The following is a 7,208-nucleotide window of genomic DNA, read 5'->3' on the forward strand; positions in this document are numbered from 1 at the left end:
GATAAAACGCCTTTTACCGAATTACAGATCAGAAATGGTTTTTCACTTGATTTATTTCCATTATTCAGTCCATGTCCACTCTATTATGTGAATAAAAATGAAAATCTTTTTTTTCCCGTGTTCTCAGCGGCCTCCATTCTCAGTAGGCCAGAGGTGCCTCCCTCTGAAAATAAAGCTTTAAAAAAAGCCGTCGAGCCTGTGTAAACTTGGAAAATGCTTTATTTTAGACAGAGGAAGTCAAAGTGACATTTGAACCTACGCAGACGTGGTGGAATAATGCCACCGATGCACTGCAATGTGTGTTTGATCAAAGAGAGTCAGAGGTGACAGAATGGAGGTTTAACCTACTGGAAACAACCAGATTCACCAGCCGTGTCAGATAAAAAAGGCTGTTTATCACCACTTGTCAGCGACCACAGTGAAAGGCTCGAGAACAGCAAACATGGTCATTTATTGGCAACTGAAACTGTAATTAACAAAAGTAGCAAATTATTCAAAATTTTAAAAAATATAGGAAAATTAGAGAAAATGCACCTGACATGAAAGGGTTGATATACTGTATAGACACATAGATAACTGACACAATTTAAGCTCTGCAAAGAATTAGATTCAAGTAGGCGGACCCCCCTCTTGCACACACAGTTGGTCTCTTCTACGTCTTGCTTGTCAGAGTGTAAGAGATCATCTTAGGCCAGGAGAGGACACACCATTGATCCATGAAATGAGAACAAAAAGGTAAAACATACAGGAAATTATACATAAATTATTTCCAGTTTGGTTACAGGCTTTTCTAACGAGGTTAAAAAGTTTCATTACAGAGATGGAACTTTTTTTTCTTTTACCTTGCGGGATCCAAAAAGATGCTCAGCTCAGACAAGACAGACATACAGACAGTGTTAAGGGTTATTTAAGGCACACATCCTGATACTGGAGCTGCTGTTACCATAGCTACCAATTTGCGTGTGTGTGCACGTGCTAGCGAAATTGTTCTCCACATGAACCCTTTGCAGTCACTTTTGGAGAGGGATGCTGATGAGAGAGAAACCGCCTCACCCTCGCACCTCATAAATTCACTTGTTGCTGTTTTTTTTTTTTTGTTTGTTTGTTTTTCTGCTTTCCCTGAGGGAGTCAGATCACAGGCTTTATACAATAACCTTGTTGTCTTGTTTCTGCATGTTTCTCCACTCAAGTTGCCAGCTTGTATTACCTCCCACATGAAGAAAATGTTTTGTTAGCGAGTGAACAAGCCGAGCTTTTTCATAATAGTTAGTAATTGTTACAATTAGAGAGTTATCAAAGGGAAAAATCACCTCTTTATTCTCAGCAAATATGTACGTTTTTATACAGAGCACTGAGAAAATCTAGAGTACCAGTCTTGGTTTTAAAAAGGGATTAAATTCCTCTAACACAAGCACCTGCATATAAATTCTTACTCGAAATACAACACTAGTTTTGTCTACCAACAGCATATCTCATAAATATATGAACACATTTGGTGGATGAATCAGCATCAAGCCAAAGAACTATTGATTAGCTGCTGGTGGTGATTCAGATCTGGGATTTCTGCCATCAGAATCAAGTTTTGGCCATGACTTTTAAACTAATAAATATCCTGCGGGTATGTTTGCAGAGTCAGGGAGACAATACTTCTCCAAAAATGTCTGTAATTGGAAGGGATGAGGTCTATAGATGTAACAGGAAAGTGGATAATGTACCATCTTGTTTTGAAATGTTGTAGCTTGATATTGGAATCATTCATTTTAACATAGTGAACAATTGTCAGGGATATTTTTACCTAATACACATCATCCTCAATTTAGAAAGCAGAAATAGATTAGAAATAGATAGAACACTAATGTAGATGATTGTGACAGAGAAAACACACACACAGTTGTAGCTGAACGTTATGGATGATCTTCATTAGTTGTTGCTTATTTTGTGGAACCTCATTATACTAGAAGGCAGTCTCTCACATTCACAGAATATTTTCTCATCCAGTCCTTTCATTTTTTTTTTTCATTTCCATTCCCTCTTCACCTCTTTCCTAACTGTTTCATTAAAGATGAAGTTGGCCCATTTCTCAGGAACTTGCAGCTCCGATGAACAGACATAATGATAGCGTGAAACTCTGGCTTCCTCTCGGGCGATGCTGCGCACACACACACACACACACACTCGAATGTGTATAACTACACATGGCATTGTCATCATGATTGCTCTTAGCAACACCCGAGGGAAAGACACAGTTACACACACACACACACACTGAGGAGGTGTTTTACTGATGCAATCTAACTGAAAGTGTCCATTCATCAGAAAAAAAAGAGAGTAGAGAGAAAGGAAATATCATCTGCATTGTCGGTGTTGCCAGTGTGTGTGTGTGTGTGTGTGTGTGTGAGCTAGAGAGAGAGAGAGAGAGAGGGAGAGAATACAGGACGCCAAAGAAAACCTGTGATGGGACAGTTAGGAAGTGATAGTAATTTTCTTCCCTCATTAGACGGTTTCTAAAAACATCTTTAACCATTCCTGCCAAACGATTGCCATGGTTACCTTTACACCTGCCAAGTGCAGACACACACACACACACACACACACACACACACACACATACATTCAATCTCCAATTAGCAACTTTGCTACGGTAGTCTGCACTGTCAGAATAAAAGGGTACAGTTAAGGTCTATTTATGTTCTCTAAAGAGCAGCTGCTGGTGACGTTCCAACAAAGGGTCATAATTGATCCATAAAGTACTAATATGTAACTTTTCTTGGTTGATAAGGTACATATAAGTTCCAGACTGGGTCTATGTCTGTACCGTTTTTACAACATATAGAGATACAATAAGAAAGATGACAGTGTGTGACCAAAACGCTGTTGGGGGATGAGATGGTTAGTGCGTCAGGGCTGCCAAGGAAATTGTGAAATTCGGTTTGTGCATGCACTCACATTCATTAAGACTAGACTAAAAATGAGCTCTTATATTTATTAATGCAAGTGAACCTCAGAGAATTCTGCAGTGAACTCAGCAATGTAGTGAACAGAATATTGATGATCACCCAAAATAAGCAAACTCATACTTTTACAGACCCTTTCAGACAGATACCTCTGAGTTATGCTCAGTTTCATATGATATTTAGGCTGAAGCCTGCAAGAGGCGGGAAATATAAGAGTTAGAAAGTAAATAGCCTAATTTCAAATATTTATCCTGGAAACTACATTGATGATTTACTAGAAGTACTCAGATCCTTTACGTAAAAGTATCAATACCACAATGTAAAAATACTTCATTATGAGTAAAAAGAAAATCATCATACATTTAAAATCCTACTTAAATAAAAAGTATAGAAGTTTTACCAGCTGAATTTACTTTAAGAAGGATTTTAAATGCAGGATTCTTACTTGTAATGAAGTATTTTTACATTGTGTTATTGATATTTTTACTTAAATAAAGAGTCTGATTGTTTCCTCCAACACTGCAGGTCACAGAATCTGATGGGTCACCAAATATGGTGTAACACCGGCTACACATGCAAGCTACTGAAGCTGGCATTACTGATACAGTTAATCAGATTTGTTTACCACTACGCATCAGTAATGTCTGTAACCTACTGCTCTCACGGTACCTATTGATGTAAAGATAAACAGCAGTAAAACAAGACTTACTGACTTCCTTTTAATTCTTACTAGTACATTGTAAAGTAACCTTGCTTTTTGTACAAGCTGTGTTCTTTTTATTCTCTTAATATATTTTTTTGTTTCTTCTCTCTCTCTATCTGTTTCTGTGTGTGACCATTCTTCTCAGACAATGAAGTAGATGGAGAAACAGTAGAGTGTGGCTTGACAGATAACATGGAATAATACCTTTTTTTTCTGGGTCATTAAAAAAAAAAACAAGTCAAGTTCAATAAATTTGTACAGGAGCTGAAGGATGTTGTAACTTTAGTGCCTGAGGAACACACTGAGCAGCTTTTAACTATAGACAGGCAAGTTTTACATTGTAGAGAATTACAAATATGTCTTAATAGATATTATGAAGTATTATGGAGGATAGCATTGAATATATCATTGCCTTGGTTGCTAATTATAATTATGTGTTACTTTTGGATTGATTAGATAAGAAAGAGCTTTATTAATCCACGAAGGAAATTCTTGTGCAATCAACATGCTTAAAGCAACAGAAACACAGTTCTTAGTCAAATCTAAATACTATGCACAATAAATTAAGATAAAATGAACAAAAAAGGGAGAATAAATAAATAAATGCATTGTGATCTATCTACTGCTGATAATACGTCTTCCTCACCCCCTCCCGTCTCCTCCCCATGTCAGACATGAGGCCTGCTGGATTCATTACTCCTCCTTTTCCCCAGAGATCTTCAGACCAGACTTGATAGCAATGAAGCGTGTCAGAAGTCATCCAGAGATCAACATGGGATCATTCATGTTCTCCATTAAGCAATCCTAGGATACACAATGTAAGTCAGTATTGTCCGTTTTACTCATGAAACATCTTAGAAGTAGCCCATATGTTCTTTATGGTGTCACTCCATCATTGCTTCACTAATATACTTCAGGCAGTTAAGATGCAGAGAAGATCCATCTAAGATGTATGTTCACAGTTGTGGCTTTTAAACGGCAGCTTGTTGGTAGAGTACGAATAGCTTTATTCATTAATTTAATCTTCTTTACAGGTATCAGAGCAACGTGGAATATGTGCAAGTAATTAAAGCCCTACTGTGAACCACCCTTTCCTTAAGGATCTAGAGGGAAACGGCTGTGCAAGTTGCAAAGTTTGATAGTTTTGACATTATGCAGCTGGTTATTGCATGCCACAACATACTTGATTGGAGTACACGTCACTCCAAAACTGTCGGAGGAGCAGCAAGCCAAACTTTTGTCAGAGGAATAAAAATAAGATGAAAAATTAAACAGCAATTACATGATGATTGGGTTCTTACGTAAGCCGTCGCACGTGCATGCTATATTAAACTACTGCAGCTCGGTGAGTCATTGCACAAATGGACAACTAAATGGCAGAAAGTCAGAGCAGGGACTGAAGTGTCATGCAATGTGTAGAATAAATCAGGCTAAAAAAAAAAAAAATCCCTCATTCACTGAATGTATAATTTAGTGTATTAGTGGATGTTTGAGTGTGTGTTTGTGTGAGTGCATCTAACTCTGACTGGCAGATTGCTTGCAGGAAAATGTCAGCTGCCCACACCATAACAACATGCTGCGCTGCTGCTGTATCCGTGTGTGTATCCTTGTGTGTGTGTGTGTGTGTGTGTGTGTGTGTGTGTGTGTGTGTGTGTGTGTGTGTGTGTGTGTGTGTGTGTGTGTGTGTGTGTGTCATCACATCATTCACAAGAGAGTGTAAAAGAGTGACAGGAAGACAAACTGATGGGAGGAGAGCTGGAGAAGCAGCAAGGAGGAGGAAAATCAATACAGCATAATGTCACAAGACGTTCACTTTTCATCATATTAAACTGACACCGTGACATAGTATAAAAGATATTTGACACATATTAATACTCATTAAAAATTCCCAAAAGTCAGCTGCAAATGTGGTCATCCAGGCAAAATATACAGCGACAAAATATAAAAGCGTCACGTCATGATCCTGACCTGACTGTAATCTACAAATACATTCATGCTTTTGTCATATGGTTAAAAGAGATTAAGATGAATACATTATAAAAGTAATTAAATACAGAGTTTTAACATGTTACTCAGTTGAAAAATAAACATATATGTGTTTTCTTATTAGCACCTAAGTCCAAAGATGGATAGATAGTAGGTAGGTAGATAGATGGATGGAAAAAAGATGAATAGAAAGACAGAAATTGATGGCAGATGCTGATGACATCTTGTTCTTGTCGTTGCTCAGCTTCACTAATCTCACCATCATATGGATGCCCCTAATCCTACACACGCACACACGCACACACACACACACCAGATGAACTTGTTCACGCTTTCTCTGTCTGACAGCCCTGCTTCCCGGCCTAAAACATTGTATACACAATGTATTGTGTGTGTGTGTGTGTGTGTGTGTGTACTTGTCTCAGGGTGAACTGCTGGAATGGTAGGTGGGGTGTGGACTGTTGTCATAGCAACTAAGTAATGGGGCCAAGATGGCGAGTGTCTATGCGTTCGCTTGTTTTTTTTTGTGCATTTGACCCTTTTCTAACAGGAGTGTCTTTCCTGGAAAGTGTTACAGTATCACGGATGACTCTCCTTGCTTTCTTGACACGCAAAATTGTGTTAATGTGTGTGTGTGTGTGTGTGTGTGTGTGTGTGTGTGTGTATTGATCGAATGATACTAACATGAATAGCAGAGTGTGAGGATGAGAGAAAAAAAGAGAAGATCTGTACTTTCTCTGTCTCAGTAAGGCTGTTATTGATCTTTTTTTGAACGATCATCCAATTCTGCTAACCATGTGTGTCTGTGTGCGTATGTGTGTGTGTTTTTGTAGTGAAAGTGTCCATCAGGGCTACGCTCTCTCATCCCTCCCCACCACAGTAGATCCATCTCTCTGGCTCCGTCATCATTAAGAGGCTAAGATCGGTCCCTCGGGCCCAAGAGAGAAATCCGTGCTCCTCTTTGTGTGTGTTTGTGTATTTGTGTGCATGCATTAAAGTGTGTGTTTTTGTTTTGTTGTTTTTTTTTATTCCAAATCCATGCGCATGCTGTTTCATGTGTGTGGCCAGTGAAATGTGGCCAGCAGGGCTGTAAGAGGAGTCTAAATTCAGGTTTTTCCAACGCAGAAGCTCAGGGGGGATCTGGAAATATTTTACTTTGCATCCAACGTCATATTGGCCCCGAGAGGCTCCCAGTGCAAATCCATTTCCATTCCTGTGTGTGTGTGTGTGTGTGGTTGCAGACAAACTGGGCTACTGTAGAAACATGGCGGTGCAACATGGCAGCCTCAGTGGAAGAGGACCCACTCTCTATGTATATATAAAGGGCTCTACACAACGATTCTTATTTTCAGGTGATTAAACACTAATTAAAACATACTTATGAATCTTATATTCCATTTCTGTTCCACTAGATGCCACTAAATTATACAGACTGCACCTTTAACATCGTCCCCCGAGGGTCTCCATTCCTTCTTGCAGTCTTTTACCAGATATGAGACAACAGAAACATCAGCTCCAATATGTGTTTCTGCCCCCATTTTTTTCTGGCTTTGCTTACATTTAGA

General features: G+C 38.8%; 1 long non-coding RNA gene across 1 annotated transcript in view; it reads left to right on the forward strand.

Annotated features, from left to right (window-relative positions):
• The window catches only part of LOC122976442, a 20,722-nt gene extending 15,453 nt beyond the window's left edge, over positions 1–5,269 (forward strand). The window contains exons 2-3 of the long non-coding RNA XR_006400934.1: positions 4,371–4,475; positions 4,692–5,269. This is a non-coding gene — a long non-coding RNA (uncharacterized LOC122976442). The remainder of the gene's footprint in view (positions 1–4,370; positions 4,476–4,691) is intronic.
• Positions 5,270–7,208: the final 1,939 nt, after the last annotated feature.

The sequence above is a fragment of the Thunnus albacares genome, chromosome 24, assembly GCF_914725855.1.
Source record: "Thunnus albacares chromosome 24, fThuAlb1.1, whole genome shotgun sequence".
NCBI classification, from domain to species: Eukaryota; Metazoa; Chordata; class Actinopteri; order Scombriformes; family Scombridae; genus Thunnus; species Thunnus albacares.